The sequence below is a fragment of the Sapajus apella genome, unplaced genomic scaffold (assembly GCF_009761245.1).
Source record: "Sapajus apella isolate SASKATOON/1434 unplaced genomic scaffold, GSC_monkey_1.0 scaffold63, whole genome shotgun sequence".
NCBI classification, from domain to species: Eukaryota; Metazoa; Chordata; class Mammalia; order Primates; family Cebidae; genus Sapajus; species Sapajus apella.
In genome coordinates, this window is record NW_022437003.1 from 4012307 (window position 1) to 4035001 (window position 22695).

Consider the following 22695-nt stretch of genomic DNA (forward strand, 5'->3'; position numbering starts at 1 on the left):
AGCTCATGTTTATTGCATCTCAAATACAGCTCAATTTGATAGAATCGGTGCATCTCACCTAACATCTGTTTCCTGTTTATATTTTTCACATAGTATTTTGCATTATTAGACATAATTATATATTTCTACAGTAAGCAGAAGTATCAAATAGCCTCCTTCAGTCTCATCTGGATGTAATACAAGAACCAAATTTTGAAATGGTCAGACTGTGAAGGAAATGTCTACCTTTAATCATAACAGAAACAGCTGATTGCCCTTTTTCCTACACTGTGGGCACTTACTAATAACTTTAAGAAAAACACTTGCCACATGTGAAGCTCTGAATCAGTGTAGGATCTGAAGAGCTACTCATTGGCTGAATATGTTTGAAGCTGACTTTACAAAACCCTCGAAAGTTGAACCTCTGCAACATTTTATGTGGAATGCCCTTTAGGATTCTGACTACATAGTAGCTGGGTAGGCACATCTGTGATACATTACAAAACCAAAGAAGTTGCCAGCAAAGTTTTTAATATTTCATATAAAATGCATGCAATTTTAGTTTAGTAATCCCTATACCAAAATTTGAGTAGTATAACATTTTAGACTCAGTCCCATGACTTTGAGTCTATGACTGCTTATTTTCTCTTCCTTAAGTCAGTGAAACATAATAAATAAGATTAATTCATTAATTAGATGTTAAGAACACCAAACATTAACTAACTTTAAATGAATAATAATAATTATGATTATCATTATTATTTTGAGACAGAGTCTTACTCTTTTGTCCAGGTTGGTGTGCAGTGGAGCAATTCCAGCTCACTGCAGCCTCTCCGCCTCTTGGGCTCAAGTGATCCGCCTGCCTCAACCTTCAGAGTACCTGGAACTACACATGCATATCACCACACCTGGCTAATTTTTTTTTAAATTTTTTGTAGAGATGGGTTTTCACCGTGTTGCTCAGGCTGATCTCAAACTCCTGAGCTCAAGTGATCTGACTACCCTTGCCTCCCAAATTGCTGGGATTATAAGCATGAGCCACCACACCCAGCCTATATGAATTATTTTTTTAAAAAAATCACAGAATGAGGAAACTAGAAAGAACCTAGGAAATCATACAGACCAAAGTCTTCTTTCATCACTTCTACTTCCAAAGGCAGAGATCTAAAGGAGTTATATAATTTGCCTAAGTTCACATGGTTATACAGTGCTAAAATGAGAGTTAGACACAAGGTCTTTGTATTTTCAGAATACCCTCCTTATATACAATATGTGCCTTTTGTTATCAATTTAACTAAACTGTACTAAAGTGTATTCTAATAGAATATGTGGCCCAGTTACTTACTCTGCCATCATATAGCTAACATAAATACAATCTCTATATTCTGAATTACTCTAATCTCTTGAATAAGCCTTATGTTCACTACTCATGGAAAAAGAAAATCCACAACAAATCCCAAATATGTCCCTTTTTCAAGAGGAATATTAATTACATTAGGTCATTTGTTTACGGATATTTACTGCTTCTCAATAAAAATCTATTTCATAGGATAGTAGCAACTTTTATACATGATGGGCAATTTTATTAAAGCCAAACATATGTCCACCTTGTGGCCCAGCAATTGAATATTCCACTCAGGAATACTCAAGAGAAATGACTGTAGATGTTTACCAAAAGATACGTACAGAATGTTCTCAGAAGCTTTACTCACAATAGTTGAAATCTGAAAATTAATCTAATATTTAACAGGAGAATGGGTGAAATGTGATGTATTTAGAAAAGAAGACTTTACAACAATAAAATAAAAACAGATTATTGAAATTTGCAACAGCACCAATGATGCTCATGGACATTCTGTTGGGCCAAATCAAATCCAAAAGAGTACATACTGTATGAATCCATTTACATGAAATTCAAGAACAAGCAAAATTAACAGTGACAAAATTTTCCAATTCAGAATGGAGGTCTCTTGGATGTGTGAACTGGGAAGGAGCATGAGAAAATCACAAGAGATTCTAGAAATGTTCTATTTCTTGATCAGGTGATAGTCACATCCAAGGTCACATTAATAAAGGCTCATTGTGTACTTAAGATCATTGCACTTTATGGTATTCATATTATACCACAATAAAAAATTTTTTAAAAATTGGGGAGGAGACGGTGGTTGGCAAAGCATGGCATCTAGATCAAAGTCAGGAGCCACATTCCAGTCACAGTGAATGAAGGAACAGATGAATTCAGGTATTCTAATTCCAGTGGCAGATTTCAATTTCAGAAAGTGTTTCTTGTTTTATAGTATTTACCCCCTTTGTAAACATCACTTTACTTAAGAAAGAGTAATTTTAATAACACTTAACCAGAAAAGTCTTCAAAATAAAAATTCTGCTACAGCGATAAGCTGTGATACATTCAGACAGTGGACTATTATTCAGCACTAAAATAAATGAGTTCTAAGGCCAGGAAAAGACACAGAAGAACCTTAAATGATATGACCAAAAGAAGGAAGCTTATCTGGAAAGGGTGTGATTCCAATTAGATGACATTCTGGAAAAGGTGAAACTATGGAGCCACTAAGAAGAGCAGCGGTTGTCTGGGGCCAGACAGAAGGGAGGGGTAATAGGTGGAACAAGGGGGGTTTAGAGCAGTGAATCTATTCAGTACGATACCATAATGGTGGATACATGCCGTTTAACATTCGTCAAAACCCAAAGAATACATTACATCAAAGGCGAACCCGAATGAAAACAACAGGCCGTGAGTGATAATAACCTAGTCAGAGCGCCATAAAGTACGGCAACGCCAAGAATCCTGGCCCTTTAGAGAACCAATCAAAAAGTAAATTAAATCCCCTTAGATATTTTGGCTTTCAGTCAAATATTCTTTGAAAGATTTGTATCTTAAAATTATTAACATCCATGGGAAGCATTCATTTTATCCATGCTTAGCCATTTTCTTTCCAAACGTATAACCGAAGATCTGTAGAATCAGGAACCATTTCGTGAAATAACTAAGTCAAAGAGACTATTTTTACTTTGAAAACAATACGTGTTGCTTAAATATCACTTCAGAGTCACACACGTTAGAGAAAAAAAATGCCCTGATGTTGCTGAACAGATGTTATGTATGCAAAGAGACTGGATGTTATGTATACAATAAGCATATTCACGGCGCATCTGCACCATGTATGTAGTTGCCTAAGGTAGTAAAATCAAATAGAATGATTAGCAACATCAATTATGTTTCAGGACATATCACAGACATAGTTTCCCAAAAAAAGGGACTACTAAATTTAAAGCAAAATGTTTGAAAATGAAAACAGAAGAAAAGCACAGTCTAGAGGTGAAATTAGGCAATTTGGAACATAAACTGAATCTGAGTAATTGCAGCAATGATATCTACAAGGCAGGGATATCTACCACCTGGAGACAACAGAGATGAACTGGTTAGTCAGCGGCTCGTAGTTAGCTGGATGACCAGAAGATCTGTCTCCAAGTTGGCAGTTTTCCTCCCAATTAGTTTCAATTACAAACAAACGGAAACTCTGAAGTAGATACAGGGACATAAGATAAATATGTATATTAACATACTGCTAAAAATAGTCGTTTTGTCTTCTTGTTTTGGAGCCATGGTCCAAATTTATTTATCCCTCCCTCCCTCCCTCCCTCCCCCCTCCTCCCCTCTCTCCCCCCTTCCCCCCTCCCCCTCTCTCCCCTTCCCTCCCCCTCTCTCCCCTTCCCTCCCCCTCTCCCCCCTTTCCTCCCTCCCTCCCTCTCCTTTTTCTCTCTTTCTTTCTCAGGGTCCGTGTCTGTCATGCAGGCTGGAGTGCAGTGTTGAGATCTCAGTTGACTGCAGCCTCTGCCTCCTAGGCTCAAGTGATTCTCTCGCCTCAGCCTCCTGAGTAGGGGGACTACAAGAACATACAATCATGCCCGGCTACTTAAAAGAAAATTTCTTTTTGCAGAGACTCGGTCTTGCTATGTTGCCCAGTATGGTTTTGAACTCCTGAGCTCAAGCAATCCATCAGCCTTGGACTCCCAAAGTGCTGGGATTACAGGCATGAGCCACCACACCTGGCCCAAATATATTATTTCTAAGATGCAACTGATGGTAAACCACACCATCAGCGTAATCATAGGCTTTCAAGGAGAAAACAAAACCAAGAAAAAATAGAAACCTTACTATATCAATGTTATATATTATTTGTAGAGCATAATTCTGATTTCTCAAATATTAAAGTGAGCCTGAGAACACAGAAAAACTAAATATTAATCATTATCAAGAGACAAAAGACAATGTTCTTTCATTTTCCCTATCCAGTGCGAAGTTGTGGCACAGACTGCGGGTTGCCCTAATATCCTTTCTCTCCTCTTGCTTCAATAATAGATTCCCCAAATTTTAACTACACCTCTGTCCACCAAGCTGGAGATGGCCAAATAACAAAGTCTGGGGAAGCCAAAAGCTTGGCTTTAACATAAGCAGAAGAGATCTGCTACTTTTGGGTCAGGCCAGTAGCAGAAATGGGCACGTCTTTCCATTGCCTTTTCCACTTCTGCAGGCTGGGATGCAAGCATGACAGCAGGACCACGAAGAGCCACCTGAGACATGGAGAGGGAAGACACACACTGGAGACCACAAATTCTCTAGAGAATCTTGGAGCACCCATCTGTGGACCGTGGGAGAGGGAAGTAAGAGGCTATAAGCCACCATATTTTGGGGCCTCTTCGTTATATCTTCTCACGTTTTCCCTGATACAGACATTTTACTAATAAAGACTTACATGTAAGCGTTTTCTATGTAATACTGCACAGTTATAGATCTTCTACAACAGTTTCTTAAAAATTGTTTATAGTCAGGGCTAGTTAGAAATGATGACCCAGGTCAGGCATGGTGGCTCATGCCTGTATAATCCCAGCATTTTGGGAGGCCGAGGCGGGTGGATCACCTGAGGTTGGGAGCTCAAGACCAGCCTGACCAACACGGAGAACCATGTCTACTAAAAATACAAAATTAGCCGGGCATGGTGGCGAGAGCCTGTAATCCCAGCTACGCGGGAGGCTGAGGCAGGAGAATCACTTGACCCTGGGAGGCAGAGGTTGCGGTGAGCCAAGATCACGCCACTACACTCCAACCTGGGCAATAAGAGAGAAGGGAGAAACTCTATCTAAAAAAAAAAAAAAAAAAAAAAAAAAAGAAATGTAAAAATCTGTCCAGTGCTTCATAAAAATCAGCAAAACATCCAGGACCAGGTCAAAGAATGGCCCTGACAGCAAACAATCAACAATGCTCAGTTCTCCTTTCATGGTCTCTGAGTTCCAAAATCAAGCAAGAGAAGGGAGGTCCGTAAGCTACATAATTCCAAGAGCTATGGATTAATTCACTGATGACCCACATTCCAAGCAGGAAATATGCCTGAAACTGAGGGAATGAACGGACATGGGCGGTTCATTCCCTCAGGAATGAGGGCTAGGCTGGTGGGAGAGCAAAAGAGAAATGAAAATAAATTGTTTATCCTGCTTTGTATTTCAAACTTTCTTCAAAAAATCTGAAGGACTTTGGGAAGATGAAACATAAAAAGAAACTGACAGGCTTCCACTGAGAAAACTGAGTGTCCAAAAGAAGAATAGCTGGTGTTCTGAGAAACTTACACAAAGGCTAAGGAAGAGCTAAGAGTGTCTCAAGCCTGGGTGATAATTGACTGTCAGGGTGTTGTGTCTGAGGCCTTGTGAACTCGGCCACCAACATAATCTCTAGTCCCTCTACAAGGCCACTAGTGTGGAACAGGAAGAGTCTGCAGAACAATCCATCCTTGGCAATAGAGAGATCTTGTGATATGATTTTCAGTAAATTCCACTTTACACTGTATTATTTACAGCAAGAAAAGCACTCGCAAGTGAGGAAGGCCATGATATCCAAAAGAACGTTTCTTTCTCAGGTGTTGAATGAAGGACTCAGTTCAAGTGAGTGCCTAGGCTCACCACAGAAACAGAAGCCCTTGGTTTGTCAGGCCTCTGTGACTTAGGGTTATAGAAACGATGGGCCGCCGTTAAAGCAAGCGTTGAGATGATTATTTCACACCAAATATCAGACAATAAAATGGAACAACAGTTTTTTGACATGCTATTTCTTTTAGCTCTAGTAAACACATCAAGTACAATAAATTTAAAAAGATGTTAGAAGGCCCAGAATTAGAGAGCAAATGGAAAATTTAAAATCCACATCATTCAGCTTAAACTTTTCAAAATGGCGCTCCCTTTTCAGAAGACTTAGATGTGAAAGGAATCATCAAGGTTCAACTAATTTGCCAGATTAATGATAACACTGACTCAGGTTCCAATCTTCTACTTTGGTAAACACTTCAGTACAATATTGATCCATTTGGTTTGAAGGATACTAGAATAAAATAATAAAGATATAACAAATACACTGATAATAAAATTGATATATTCTAAAACCTGTTACTTCCATGGCAGTAAAACAATGTATTGCAGAAGGACTCTTTTTAAGTTTTGAAATTGGTTATCACTGAAATATCAATATTTTTTCTAGCGATTTGTTATAAATACTAGAGTTTATATCTATTAATTTCAAGTTTGATTAACTCTTAAATTTAGCAATGCAGCATCAAAAGCAAATATCTTTCTGATTAACAAATGTCTAATCACTGACGTCCACAGCGTTTGGAAGACCATGCAGAGAATGGGACAGGGCATAGTGAAGGGGACATCATCTATCAATAGTGAATCTGGACCAATAGCAGCTTTGACATGAAAGACCGTAATTGTGGAACCCAGCTGATCTAATAGAATAGAAATAACAAAACAACATTTGATTTGGTTTTTAATAAAAGCATCAGTTTTAAAAAGGGAGAAGGGCTGGGTGCAGTGGCTCACTCCTATAATCCCAGCACTTTGGAGGCCAAGGCGGCCGGATCATCTGACACCAGCCTGCCCAACATGGCAAAACCCCGTCTCTACTAAAAAAAAACAGAAAGTTAGCTGGGCATGGTGGCGGGCACCTGCAATCCCAGCTAGACAGGAGGCTGAGGCAGGAGAACCATTTGAACCTGGGAGGTGGAGGCTGCAGTGAGCTGAGACCTGTGCCACTGCACTCCAGCCTGGGCGACAGAGCAAGACGCTGTCTCAAAAACAAAACAAAAGAAAATGGAGAGAAGCAATTAACTATCATAGGCAAGATTCAGTCTATCCATGCCATATTATTTCTTGTGTGGTATCCAAAGCCAGAAGTATCTAAAGAAGTATACATTTCATTCTGTAAGTCTCCATGCTTTCTGTGATGATGACTCAATTAACAGTGACCTTTTGCTGTCAATAACCTGCTGACGACGCTGAGTTCTTTCTCAAAAGCTTTACAAGGAAGACAGCACCATAAGTGACTGATGGCACCTTTGACATGGAGCACAAAAATTAAGCAAGAAATTGATTTGACTTCACGTATTGATGGCCTGATAGACACAAGGCAGCCCGTTTTCAAGCATAAATAATTTTTAGTGACCTTAGCAGGAATGGTTGGGTAAAGACTTCTGAAAATCCTCTCCTTCATAAAAGCAATAAGGGCACTGTCAAAAATTGTCAGTCAACTTTTTCAGAACTCTGGAATTTAACTAAAGGTTTGCAGCAATCTGGCTGGTATTTATTAAAAAATAAATAAACAAATTTTGGTAAGAACACAGAGCTATGTGGTGTGTTCAGCGTACCTTAATCTCGCCTCTCCCTTTCTAACTCCACAGTAGCCTTGAAAACTGACAGTCTTCAATCATGGTGAAAACCAGCAGCCTGGAAGCCACTTGTGGGGACATCATAGAGTTGGAACTTCTTCAAAGGTCCATTCCCAGAAAAACTATCATTATTTGACCTCCCTAGTGGTTTCAGGGAAAGCTCCACTCACAGAGCTTGCTTATTTAACCTGACCTGGCACTTACCCAGTGAGGCCAGTCTTGTGCCCAAAGGTATTTGTCAAAAATAATCAGCTGCAATTATTTAACATCAGGGCTGCCTCAGGCTGTGATAACAGCTGGGACAAACAAGAACCAAACCAAAAAGCTTAAAAAAAAAAAAAAAAAAAAAAGCAGGGAATGTGATATCCACACAAAGCCTGAAAAACACTGACATATTCCCTAGAATCTAAAAGGTTCCATGCAGGCATAGGGCTGTGTATGTTTAGGTTGTGCACACATGCTCACGGAATACCTGAGAAGGTGCTAAGTTCTCATCTCTGGCTAAACCTGATACTCGGCAGAGACAGGAAGTAAAGGCAAAGATGGAGTGATAAGCTACCTGATAAAGCATTCCAAGCATGCTCCAACATATACAATCCGGCCTCTCTGCAAAAACTGAGAGACTTACTGGTTCCATTCCAGGAATGTAAGGAAATCTCTGTCCAATCATTAGCTGACTATTAAGCTAAGTGGGTAGAGATTTCATCGGTCACACATGACAAATAATACAGACTTTACAGAAGTATAGTGGACCCTTAGAAACACGGGTTTGTACTGCACAAGTTCACTTATACGTGGATATTCTTTTGCCTCTACCACCCCTGAGACAGTAAAATCAACAGCTCCTCTTCTTCCTCCTCCTCAGCCTATTCATTGTGAAGATAATGAGGAAGATGACCTTTATGATGCTCCACTTCCACTTAATGAATAGTAAATATATTTTCTCTTATGATTTTCTTAATAACATTTTCTTTTATCTAGCTTACTTTGTTGTAAGAATACATTATATAATACATATAACACATGAAGTATGTATTAATTGATTGTTTATGTTATTGGTAAGGCTTTCAGTCAACAGTAAGCAGTAGGCTATTAGTAAGGTTTTGGAGGAGTTGAAAGTTACACATGGATTCTTGACTGCACTGAGGAGGTACCCCTAAGTCCTGCATTGTTCAAAGGTTTGAACTACAGTTCAGAAAAGTCACAAATGACAACAACAAACTGTAGGGAGTGAGAAGAATCTGAATTCTGGAGCTGCCACATTATATTATTTCATATGTCCAGTTTTCAACATCAAAAATTATAAACCATAAAAAAACCCTCCAAATAAACAAGAAAATACAGTTTGTGCACAGGAAAAAAGGAGACAATAGAAAGTATCCCCGAGAAAGCCCAGATATTAAGACTGTACTGGACAAGGACTTTAAATCAGCATTTTAAATATGATTAAAAAACTAAGACCATGTCTCAAGAATTAAGGAAAAGCAAGTGAATGATGTCTTACCAAACAGAGTACCAATAAGACAGAAATAATGAAAAAGAACCATATAGAAATTCTGATATGAAATGTATAAGAACTAAAATTTAAAAATTACTGGAAGGGCTCTGCAAGAGATCTGAACAAGCAGAAGAAAGAATCAGCAAACTTGAAGATAGGTAGGTCAATTCAGATGACTTGATCTGGGGAACAGAAAGAAAAAATTAACAGAGCTTTAGAAATCTATGGGATACCATCAAGCACACCAACAAAGACATAATGGGGGAGTAGTAAGAGAGGAAAGAAAGGAGCAGAAAGAATATTTGAACATATAGTGGCTGAAACCTCCCTAATTTGAAGAACAGCTCTAATCAGCTGGGTGTAGTGGCTCACACCTATAATCCCAGCACTTTGGGAGGCAAAGGTGGGAGTGATCACTTGAGCCCAGGTGTTCAAGACCAACCTAGACAAAACAGTGAGACTCTGTCTCTATAAAAAATGCAAAAGTTAGTTGGGTATGGTGGCACACACCTGTAGCCCCAGCTGCTTGGGATGCTGACATGAGAGAATTGCTTGAGCACAGGAAGTTGAGGCTGCAGTGAGCCATGATTGCACCACTGTACTCTAGCCTGGGTAACGGAGTGAGAACCTGTCCAAAAAACCCAAAAAAGAACATTAATCAGCACATCCTAAAAGCTCTACAAACTCTAGGTAGTACAGACTCAAAGAGATCTACAAGTAGATACATCATAATCAAACTGTTGAAAGTCAAAGACAAAAAGAGAATTCTGACAGCAGCAAGAGATCAGCATTATAAATAAGGGATCATTAGTAAGAGGTTTCTTTAACCTCTCCAAAGAAACCATGCAGGAGAGAGGCAGTGGGATGACATACAAAGCTGAAAGAAAAAGGCTGTCAACCAGGAATTCTATATTCAGAGAAGCTGCTCTTAAAAATGAAGAAGAAATTAAGTCATTCCCAGATAAATGAAAACCAAGAGGAATTAGTTGTTAGCAAATCTGCCTTTGAAGAAATGCTAAATGGAACCCTTCAGGTTGAAATGAAAGGACTCTCCAATCCACAGGGAGAAATAAAGAGCAGCGGTAAATGTAACAATAAATGTAAACAGAAAAGACAGTATAATTGTGGTTTTTGTTTGTAACTCTTGTTTTTATCTTATCTGATTTAAAAGACAACTGCACAAAGCACTAATTACAAATCTGTGCTAATGCGCATACATTGTATAAAGATTTAATGTTTATGACACTAACAACAAAAAGAAGTGGGGAGGGCAGGGAACTACATAGGAGCAAAGTTTTCATATGTTATTATAATTAAGTTAATATTAATCCAAATTAGATTGCTATAGAGTATTAATTGTAATCCCCATAGTAACCACTATAAAAATGACTTACAATATACAGTAAAAGAAACAACAAAGGAATTAAAGTGACATACTAAAGAATTTCTATTTACTACAAAAGGAGACCATTATGGGTTGAACTGTGTCCCCTAAAAAGATGTGAATGTAAGTCCTACCCTCCAGAAGCTGTGAATGCGACATTACTTAGAAATAGCATCTTAATAGATATAATCAAGTTAAAATGGGGTCATAATGAATTAGGGTGGACCCTAATCCAATGACTGTGTATAACAGGAGGACATTTGGAAACAGGGACAGAGAAAAGAACACCAGGTGAAGACTGAGACAAAAATTGGAGTGATATGTCTAAAAGCCAAGGAATGCCAAGAACTGTCAGAAACCACTAGAAGCTGGGGGACAAGAACAGAACAGCTTCTCCCTCAGAGTTCCCACAATACCCAGTTTGTGGGACTTTGTTACCACAGCTAAACCAATACAAAGGCAATAATGAAAGAATATAGAAACAACAACAACAAATGAACAAGAGTTCTGTTGAGGTAGGAAAAACAAAGGCTGAAAATAGTGGAGCCACTTAACTAGAAGATTCATGTCTGAAATTTCAACCGATCAGAATGTAGGCTGATATTCCATATAACGTTGCAAAATAAACGCTGATACAGAGTATGCTTTAAAAAATATTTTAACGTGGCTGGGCGCAGTGGCTCACACTTGTAATCCCACCACTTTGGGAGGCTGAGGCGGGCAGATTATGACACCAAGAGATCCAGACCATCCTGGCCAATATGGTGAAAGCCCGTCTCTATTAAAAATACAAAAATTAGTTGAGCGTGGTGGTGTGCGCCTGTAGTCCCAGCTACTCGGGACACGGAGGCAGGAGAATCGCTTGAACTCGGGAGGCAGAGGTTGCAGTGAGCCGAGATCGGGCCACTGCACTCCAGCCTGACAACAGAGTGAGACTCCATCTCAAAAAAAAAAAAAAAAAAATTAATATTAAACTATAAAGACTACTTCCTTTTGACCGTATATTAGAAACAAACTTAACCACAGTATTTTCTCTAATCAATATTATACTGATAGCAAACTTTCTGCAGCAGTTTTTAAAAACAATAATACAATGCCATAAAAAGAAACCATTTCCCTCCTCAAACTACTGGACAATTGGGGGTTTTCAGGACTATGCTAAACCATCAGGTTGATTTTCTCTGGCCTACATGCAGCATCCTCTGATCCTAAAAGTGACTTATTAAACATGGGCTATGCACACGATATTTGATAGTTCTAATACAACACATGCAAATATAAAGGAGTTCTCAGCAGTAGGAGTCTACAATAATAATAATTATGTCCAACTTAGGATATAATCATTATTTACCGTTAAATGATATTAAAGAATTTTTTAACCTAAATTCTGAAAGCTTAACATTTCCAAGTGGAGTGTTTCTGTGGTAGGTACAGGAATATGTAGAAAACAGATATATATTAGACCTAAAAGCAACAATCGAGTATCTTGGAAATAAACAGAAGCAGACGAAGGAAATGGACTTTGCTTTCTGACAAATATGCAGAATGTCCCTCAACTGTTCTATGAACCATTAACTTCATTACCCACGTTTCTGTTCTACATCATGAATCACCTGAAAATTCCATTACCTACCTGATATAAAATACAAGGATTTCATTTTATTAAGTGCTGAATTAGCAAGTGCCTAAGGTAGCCTTTCATAGGCTATTAGAGCAAAGAAGTCAATACAGAGAGCGTCATAGAATAGAAAAGTGTAAAAGAAACTATGTGGATTGCCTTATATGTTAGCCATTCTCTGTGCTTCTGAAGGAATGTCAAAGGCAGCTTTTCTCCATGGTTTGAGCATAAATGACTTCCTAAATTAATGAGAAAGATAAAGCTCACAGGTGGCGTATTATGGAATTTGAACTACACTAATTTTGACAGGTGACATGAAAGCCTTCTCAGCTATTCCGGGTAAAATTAAGGATTCAGGGGACTGGCAATGTAAAATGCCTCTTAAGATGTAAATTAAACCATATACGTATTTAATGCCCTCCTATATAAACAGAAATGTACACTGGAATACAAAAAGAAGAAGTAGGAATAGAGGTGTGTCATAGTTGAAAATGTAAATTCTCAGGTTTTTCAAGTATGTTAGAGTGAGAGAGGTCTTTATATTTATTTTAAAAGATTGTTTCCTCAAAAAATATACACACAGAGAGACAAGACCCAGAATGGATATTCAACTACGATTATAATACCCCTCCCCTCTCCTCCCCTCCCCTCTCCTCTTCTCTTTCTTCTCCTCTCAAGATACAGGATCTCGCTCTGTCATTCAGGCCGGAGTGCAGTTATATGATCATAGCTCACCACAGTCTCGAATTCCTGGGTCCAAGGGATGATCGTGCCTCAGCTTCCTGAGTAGCTGGGACTATAGACGTGTGCGATGATACCCAGCTAATTTTAAACAACTTTTTCTAGACAGGTCTCACTGTATTGCACAGGCTGGTCTCAAACTCCTGACCTCAAGCAATCCTCCTGCCTTGGCCTCCCAAATAGATGCAATTACAGGTGTGGGCTACTGAACCGGGCCAAACATTAGTTTCTTTATAAAAGATTTGCTAAGGCCTTTTCACTCATCATCTTGACAACTATTGTATCCCTATGTTCTTTTCCTCTCAGGAAAATTATCGTCTCTTTTGAGAACAAATATCCATGTGTCACTGCATTTTATAAGCAATATTTAATAACATGGGTCAATGGCAAGAGGAAAAAAATGATGGCGGTGGTTGAGAAGCTCAGAAGTTTTGTTGTTTTGTTTTTAACTTCTATTTAAGTTCAGGGGTACATGTGTAGCCTTGAGACATAAGTAAACTTGTAACATGGAAGTTTATTGTACAGATTATATAATTACCCAGATATTAAGCCTAGCATCCATTAGCTATTCTTCCCGATGCTCTCCCTGTTCCCACCCTGCCATGGCCCCAGGGATAGGCCCTAGTGTGTGTTATTCCCCACCATGTGTTCACATGTTCTCATCATTCAGCTCCTATTCATAAGTGAGAACCTGTGGTATTTGGTTTTCTGTTCCTGTGTTAGTTTGCTGAGGATAATGGCTTCCAGTACTATCCGTGTTCCTGCAAAGGACATGACCTCATTCTTTTTTATGGTTGCACAGTATTCCACGGTGTATATGTACCACATTTCTTTATATAGTCTATCACTGATGAGTATTTAAGTGGATGCCGCGTCTTTGCTATTGTGAATCATGCTCCTATGAACATACCTATGCATGTGACTTAATAACAGAATAACTTAATTCCTTTGGCTATGTACTCAATAATGAGATTCCTGAGACAAATGGTATTCCTGTCTTTAGGTCTTTGAGAAATCTCCATACTGTCTTCCACAATGATTGAACTAATTTACACTCCCATCCACAGTGTATAAGCATTCCTTTTTCCCCACACCCTCGCCAGCATCTGTCATTTTTTTCACTTTTTATTAATAGCCATTCTGACCGGTGTGAGATGGTATTCTGCTGTGGTTTTGATTTGCATTTCTCTAATGATCAGTGATTTTGTTGGCTGCATGCATGTCATCTTTTGAAAAGTTTCTGTTCATACCTTTTGCTCACTTTTTAATGGGGCTAATTTATTCTTGCAAATTTGTTGAAGTTGGAGAAGTTCAGAAGTTTATACCACAATGTGGATTAAAGCATCTCAGGACAACCATAAATGATTTGGCTGTTTATATTCTCACACTAGGTTTAGCCTCTCATACCTGCTTCCTCATAAAATAGACACTGGAACTGAGAAACACAGTAAGCCCACAACATAGGTCCCTGAATAAATTATTGATGGTCATATAAACAGAATTTTTAAGTAATGCATTTTCTAGTCACGTTCTTGTGTTCCTTGGGAAGAGAGAGGTATCCATTATTTTCAACATTTACCCACAAAATAACTCATTTTCCCCAGAAAATATGCCTCACACAGTAAGGATAAAATAACATTCAGCAGCAGCAAAGTGCAATCTGTTCTGAAATAAAGTCTACTTTTAATTTCATTTATTTTGGGGTCCTCCAGTCTACGTGTAATCATGAGGCTTACTCACCCAGACTTAACATTACAAACAAAGACTCAGTAGTAGGAAGCAACAAGCTTTGTAAATTTTTCTGAGGAGTGGTTGAGATCAACAAAAGCTTTGGCTTCTCAGGCAGGGCTGGAAGGAGGGGCTCAAGACTGGACAAGGGAGCAGGCGAGAGTATCACAGAAGAAAGAGGCTGAGACCCAGGTATGGACAGAGATGCAAGTGCTTTTAGTGGAAGGGAATGACTAAAGCCTCCTGATGCTCAAACCCAGATCTAGCAGAGAAGCTGAAGAGTTAGGGTGTTAGGTACAGCCTATAATCTTGCTGAGGGGAAGAAGCATTTCAATTTCATCTTTTATCAGTATTAGATCAATTAGCAAGCAAGACAAGGACATTCCTTTCATCCACATCTTCGCTTCCATAGAGGATGTTCCCAGCTCTCAGAATTAGGCTCCCAATGAAGCCTGATAAACAAAAAAAAAATGTATATGGGCTGTTTTATTATTTGATAAAAGTTTGCTCTCTTGTAAAATTCAGAAAGACATAAACTTCTGTTTCCAGTTTTTGATGTTTCACTGACCTCTTAACATTTATTCACAAATGCCAGGATAAGAATCAACTAGAGCACTGATGATTATAAATGGCAAAAAACAGTGCCAACAGTGAGATCAAACCACACACTGACGTGTCTCAAAAGCTGTATGTGGATGGTTGAAGTAAAAATGTTTCCTTTCCATTTCCCTGCTGAAAATAATCCAGCATGTCTTTTTATTCATCAAGGGGAGAAAAGATTTTGTATACAAGCGTGCAGAATATATTTACATATTATTCTATTATTCTAGAAAGTATAAACCCTAAGGAAAAGAAATGTTTAAAGACACAGCTTGAACTGCTGAGTTCATTTTGGAAAATCTGTATTGCTTTGATGAAACATAAGCACAGCATGCATCGAGTTTGCTATTATTTTGAAACTATGAGGCATTTTTTAAAACTCGGCCAATGCAAACATATTATTAATGTTCATAAATTACCATGCAACAAAAGTCCTTGACAGGTATCTACTGTCTTTCACCAGATAAAATTATTTCACTAAATATATAATTAGGTTAGAATATAAGGTCATTGAAGTCGAAGTAAACATACAAAAATCTAGGGTAGCAGGAAGCTGATTTGTTGTTGTGATTAAAAGATTTCCAAACCCAAAACAGATGGGATATTTAAATATCACTATTTGTAATTAACCTTATGATGACATGTACCATAAATATACTAAATGTAAATCCTGAGCAATATTATATATTTTAATTCAAGCTAAATAAAATGTAGCATAATATCAATGTGCATATTAGTGTCAATGTTTTTTGGAGATATTTTACAAAGTAATATGTTTTAAAATATATAATTTGAATATAGGAATATTCCTTAATAAGCACTTGCAATCAAGATTAATCAGTTTGCCCTCTCTGGTGCAAGTTGTAAGTAATGTACTAAAATTCTCATACAATTTTGAGAAATGCAAGTCTCTTTTTTTTTTTTTTCTTAAAGATGACGTTTCACCATGTTGGTCAGGCTGGTCTTGAACTCCCAACCTCAGGTGATCCACCCACCTTGCTCTCCAAAGTGCTTGGATTACAGGCATAAGCCACCAGGCCCGGCCAGGCCTGGCCGACATGCAAGTCTCTTAAAGGGAGGTAAGTGAGTTTAAACTATTCATGACAGAGGGAGGACCAGGATAACTTTTTGTTTGTTTGTTTTTTGCTTCAAAAAGCTTTATTTCCATTTGGTCCAAGGCTTGTTAAGGTAGTTAGAAAGTTGCCTACTGGCTGGAGGGAGAGGTTTAGGCAGAAGCCCTGTTACTTTGCAAGGGCCCCTTCAGAAGTCGCTGGGCTAAGCAGGCTCTTAGTCGTGCTTCAGAGTGAGGCTTTCGAAGAGATACTCGCCCAGCCCAGCCTGTGGGCTGGCCAGCCTGAGGAGGTTGGTCAGGTGGTCCACACATCTCCTTGATAAGTTTCACTTCCTCATCTAGGAAGTGACTCTCCAGGAAGTCATAGAGATGGGGGTCTGTGTGGGCAGAACCCAGGGCATGAAGATCCAAAAGGGCTTGGTTCAAATTTTTTAAACATTTTAACTTTTATTTTAGGATCAGGGGTACATATGCAGGTTTGTTCTATAGCTAAATTTGTGACTTGGGGGTTTGGTGTGCAGATTATTTAGTCATCCAGGTACTAGGCATAGTACCTGACTTTTTTTTTCTGAACCTCTCCCTCCACCCGCGATCTCCCTCCTTCCCCCATCTCCCTCAAGTAGGCCCCAGTATCTGCTGTTCCCCTCTATCTACCCATGTGTTCTCATAATTTAGCTCCCACTTCTAAGTGAGAGCATGTGGTATTGGGTTTTCTGTTCCTATGTTAGTTTGATAAGGATAGTGGCTTCTAAATCCATCTACGTTCCTGCAAAGGGCATGACCTTGTTCTTTTTTATGGCTGCACAATATTCCATGGTGTATATGTACCACACTTTCTTTACCCAGTCTACTGTGGATGGGCATTTAAATTGATTCCATGTCCTTGCTATTGCGCATAGTGCTGCAATGAACATATCCATGCATGTGTCTTAAATCCATAAAATCCAGATACTTCCTATTTTCCTTACTGCTCAAGAGCTATAATATCTTTTTCCTAACAGTCAATCCACAAAAGTAAAACCAAGACAAACTGCCTGATTTTAATTTCTCCTCTCTAGTGGAAGAAGCAGGAAGAGAAGAAAGAAGTTAAGAGCCTAGATAATCTACAAATTCAATAATCATATAATAAGCTCATTTGTTCTAGACAGTCCTAAAGATACTATCTGTCACTATGGTATTTTAGCAGGGCAAGTAAACATAATGCACATCTTAGATGAATTTTCCCTAACCGTTCAGTACATCTTCACAGACGCGTGACTTGTGAGAAACATATATGACAACCATTCCCAAACTCTTCCAAAACTGGATGCTCAGCAGACTTCAATACGTGAGGCATGTAGTCAAGGAACAGTTAATAAGCTCAACTTTGAGCTATCACATCATTCCACAGAGATTTATTCAGTGAATGAAGTGTGTGTGATCACAGGCACTGATATACAAAGTTGCGTAATACAAACTCTCTCTTATGATGTAACGGTCATGTTGGATTTGCACATAAATAAGTAATCGTGATGCACCATGATGACTGCCCAAAGAGTCAGACACCTGTTGAACGGAGGTGCTACAAAGCACAGAAAGCATGTGGGAAGAGCTTGGGAAGGCTTCCCTGAAGACGCAGTGCAGTAGAAAGCGTGTGCAAATTAGAATAGACTAGAAATCAGTTCAGTGGCTAACTGGCTATGTGGTTTAGCCGGTTATTTAAGTTTTCTAACCCACGGCTTCTCAATTAACAAAACAAAAATAATAGCCAGGCACAGTGGCGTGTGCTTACAGTCCCAGCTGAGGCAAGAGGATCACTTGAGCCCGGGAGTTCAAGGCTGCAGAGTGTGATGATCGCCCCTGTGAATAACCACTGCGCTCCAGCCTAGGCAACAAAGTGAAACCCCACCTCAAACAGTGGGAAGAGAAAACTGAGGATAATAACATCTGTATAGCTAGGCTGTTGTAAAAAGAAAAAGAGATCACACAAGTAAAGCTCTCAGTTTCTTGCAAACGATAAGCGCTTGATAAATTGTACTGATTTTATCAGTTATCAGTGATTTCTGGCGCCTCATCAGCAGGAGCCATTGTGCCACGATCACTGGTCGCACGGCGCCTTGTTGTTTTATTTTCAGACTGAATTTTAGCTGTAGGCTACCTATCACTAGGACGACAAAAGTAAGCAATGTAGTTTTCAGAGTAATCAAATTCATAAACTGCTTCACTTTCTATAAGGTCAGACTTCATTAAAGAGGACGATGCGAGGGTTATTACATTAGCAATATCCACAGGAAAGCAAACACAGGGAAAATACATCTTATTTGCCACTACAGGGGCAATATATTAGCCAACACATGTAGTAGCAAATATTAGTATGTCTCATTAACACATTACTGCCATCATCATATGCTAAGTATATAATGAGAAAAAGATGATGTAAAAATTTCAGGCGGGGTGGGGTGGCTAATGCCTGAAATTTCAGAGTAATCCCAGCACTTTGGAAGGCTGAGGCGGGTGGATCATCTGAGGTCAGGAGTTCAACACCAGCCTGGCTAACATAGTGGAACCCCATCTTTACTAAAAATACAAAAATTAGGTGGGCATGTTGGTGGATGCCTGTAATCCCAGCTACCTGGGAGACTGAGGCAGGAGAGGTGCTTGAATCCGGGAGGTGGAGGTGGCAGTGAGCTGAGATCAGGACACTGCACTCCAGCCTGGGAGACAGAGTGAGACTCTGTCCTAAAAAGAAAAAAAAAAAAAATACATATATATATATAGAGAGAGAGGAAGGCATCATAAGGGTACTACTGAAGGAACAAAGGAATAAGAATGTAATAGAAAACTTAAGTACCCTGAATGTCCTAAAGGGCTTATTCTTATCATTTAGGCAATAAAGACTTTAAGATGACATAAAGCATGTTTACTGTTTTATCTATTGATTCTATTATCACAAGCAAGTTTACTATAGGATTGTATAAGCTCATAGACATGTTTCTTCAATTCCAGGGTGTTTTTCTCACAGTCTATATGTTTGAGGTATCTCTTGTCAGCTATATAATAATTTAAATAAATCCTATATTGCTTTTTAAGAGCAGTGATATTAAAATAAGGTTTGCAGATGTTCCAGAGAGACACTTCTCCTTCTCTTTCTTTTATTCACTCCACATGTATTCAGCATTTATTATATAAAGTGCCACACACAATGCTAGACTCTTGAAGAAACCTTAAAAGTGATCCTGTGTTAAGTGTAATATGCATCCTCTATTCCTATGGAGATTGAATCAAATGTACTCTTAACAGATGTATCTTTCCTCAGCATAAATAACGATAAAAACCTTGGTGTTTTCCTTTATTTAACTTTCTCTTTAAACTGTTCATTTAAAAAAAAAAAAAGGTTGGTAAAGGGTTTTTTTAAAAAACATCTGAGAGTCAGGTGAATAAGAAGTGAACAGAGAATGAAGAGAAAGGAAAACAGCCCAGTCAAGTGCTCTCTAATTAAAGTCTGTTGCATCAAGCATCTTCCAAAAACACAAGAAGGCTGAGTTTACCTATAAAATTCTCAAGAAATCCTTGCCCTGAAGGTATTAAAGCATCAGGGCAGTTATTTCAAGAGTGGATTCCTTCAATTGCTACAGTTAAGAAAGTCACCACCTTCATTTGCTGTTATATTTTTTCCGTGTTTATCTTCTGTTTTTTCTTATTGGAGGACTCTGTTCGGCACCCTTCAGACAAATCAAGTAATTTCTATAGAGTGGTCTAAGCCTAGTGAGAGGAAAATAGAAATTTACAAGGTATTGCTGTGCAAAGCACTGAGGAGCAGCATCAGACGTAGGCTCCCTTCCCTACTGCCCTTTTTGACCCTGGGAAGCCTTGCAAGCCTTCTGGGGCTCAGTCACCTTTTCTGTTACATGAGGATGTATCTGTGGAATCCTGAGTGCTCTGGGCTCTGCCATGCAGAGGAGGATGAGAAGAAACAGCAAGGTGTGAAGGTCTGGTCAAAGTGACAAAGGAAGAGTTTGACCAGTAAAAGCTCTTACTTCGAGATGGTGTAGACCTTTGATTCTTGCATACCTTTGTTTGTTTCCTTTTGCTCTGTTTCTTTTGGACGGCCTTCTCCCTGTGTGTGGTATCACAGCCTGGATCACCTCCTGCACATAAAGTGCATAGGAGTGGGTGGCTTTCTGTGGGGAACAATTCTCACCCTTGAAACTCATTTACTTCATCATCTTTGCTGCCTCTTCTGGCCAGAGGTTAGGATTTCAAAGTTCAAGACTGCAGTGTAGGCTCTACAGTTTATTTTATGAAGAAGGCTCTTCCTTTATTCTTTTGAGACAGTCTTGCTCTGTTGCCCAGGCTGGAGTGCAGTGGCACAATCTTGGCTCACTGCAATCTCTACCTCCTGGACTCAAGCGATTCTTCTGCCTCAGCCTCCTGAGTAGCTAGGATTATAGGCACCCATCACCATGCCTGGATAATTTTTGTATTTTTAGTACAGACAGAGTTTCACCATGTCGGCCAGGTTGGTCTCGAACTCCTGACATCAAGTGATCCACCCGTTGGCCTTCCAAAGTGCCGGGATTATAGGCCTGGACCACTGTGCCCGGCCAGCTCTTCCTTTGCTCATTCTCATATTCATTTATTGAGCCACTACTGAGTGGGATAGATCCAGAGACAGATATAACAAGGTTGTTGCCCCAAAGTGATAATGTAGGAAGAAAGGCCAACATGACAAATACCTCAAAGGATTTTAAAAACGGAATGCTATGACAATCAGAACCTGTTGTCACTCCAACTACGATCTATGAACTAAACGTCTAGTGTTTTCCAGGTAAAGTATGAAGTTGTATTTCACATCTTTTGTAGATTTTTAGAAGCTATCCTGGAGCATCTATTCAGAGGTCAAGAAGTCTGGCACGACTTCAGGCGCTGAGCACCAGGATTTGCTACACACGCAGTATTAGCTGCTGCAATCTTGTAATCAATTAAAATGCTGAATTTATTCCAAGGAGTGTTTGGTTAGTTACCTCAGAGCCAACACAGGAAACTTTTTCCCTCTGTTTACTCCTGCTTGAACTTCTCTATCTATTGTGGGTCCCTGGATCCCTGATCAGATCTTTTCCAATCCAGAAAAAGTGGCTGTTACCATAAACCTTATACTGATGGGGCCTGTTTCCCTTCCTACCTACCACACATCTAGTGCGTCTCCTGGTCTTCACGATGTATGTCTCCCATTTATGCAAACACAGCAAGACTGTCAAAACTCTTAGCATATTTTGATTTTTTTTTACAGAGAATCACTTTGCTTTTTCAAGCGTTGAGTCAAAGCGTTAAGTAAAAGTTGACATGCCTGCAACTTATTTTTAAATAGCAAATCATAATCATCCCACATTTTCTAAAGTACTAAACTTAACATATAAACCATATATCTTTACTAGAAGGAGCTAGCCAGAAAAATGTAAATAACAAAATTAAAATTGCTAAGCTCCCTCATTATATATTTATAATTAACCATCAAATTATTAACTCTGTTTTCACAATTTCTGAAATAGGTTGTTAATATTAAGGAGGCTGTTCAACAAAAACCTCAACAAGTATGGTCTTAAAATCAAATCAACGAAGTAATCCCTTAAATGTTTAGCCATCCATTAGCATTTGCATTAAATTTCAGCAAATGGGGTTGCTTTCAGCTTTTTAGGATGTTCGTTTTCTACACAAACATACTGCAAAGAACATACTTGATAGAAAATAAAAGTGACTTGTTTCCATACTTTACACATGACTTTCGAACAGCACTAATCAGATTTTATGTCCATGACCATGGGACTAAGGTAATTATTTTATTTCTCAAATAATCATCATGTATCCTAGCATGTACTTCCTCATTTATACAACTGCTCCCCTGTCCATATTCTTTGCTCATATTTACTGTGTCATTTGGCATCAGGTACCACAGTTAACTGGACATATGCCTATTTCTGTCTAGCTTGACACAGCTACTTAAGGGTAAGCATCCCCGTCTGTGGAAAGGTACAAAAACAGAATCAGGGATCTCAGAATCACCTTGGTCCACAGTGATTACCATGATGTCAATAAATGAAAAACAAAGAAGGAAACTCCTTGAAAGAAAATGTCACGTATTCAGGGATGAGCATCACAATGGGAATACAGGTGCCGCAGTAATGCATGTACGAGTCACGTGGAAGAGCACCTTGCCCTGTGTCCCTTTCAGTCCACTTCACCCCTATGTATCTCCAGATGAAGGGATGAAATTCAAAGCTCATCCTCAAGCTTCGGGCACAGTACCGTTTGGATAACACAATAGCGACTATGGGCTGCAAAATTAATGCCACGTATGAGCAG

General features: G+C 39.0%; 1 protein-coding gene across 7 annotated transcripts in view; it reads right to left on the reverse strand.

Annotated features, from left to right (window-relative positions):
• Nucleotides 1-22695, reverse strand: part of CDKAL1 (CDK5 regulatory subunit associated protein 1 like 1) — a 718338-nt gene that overhangs the window by 267791 nt on the left and 427852 nt on the right. The window lies entirely within an intron of this gene.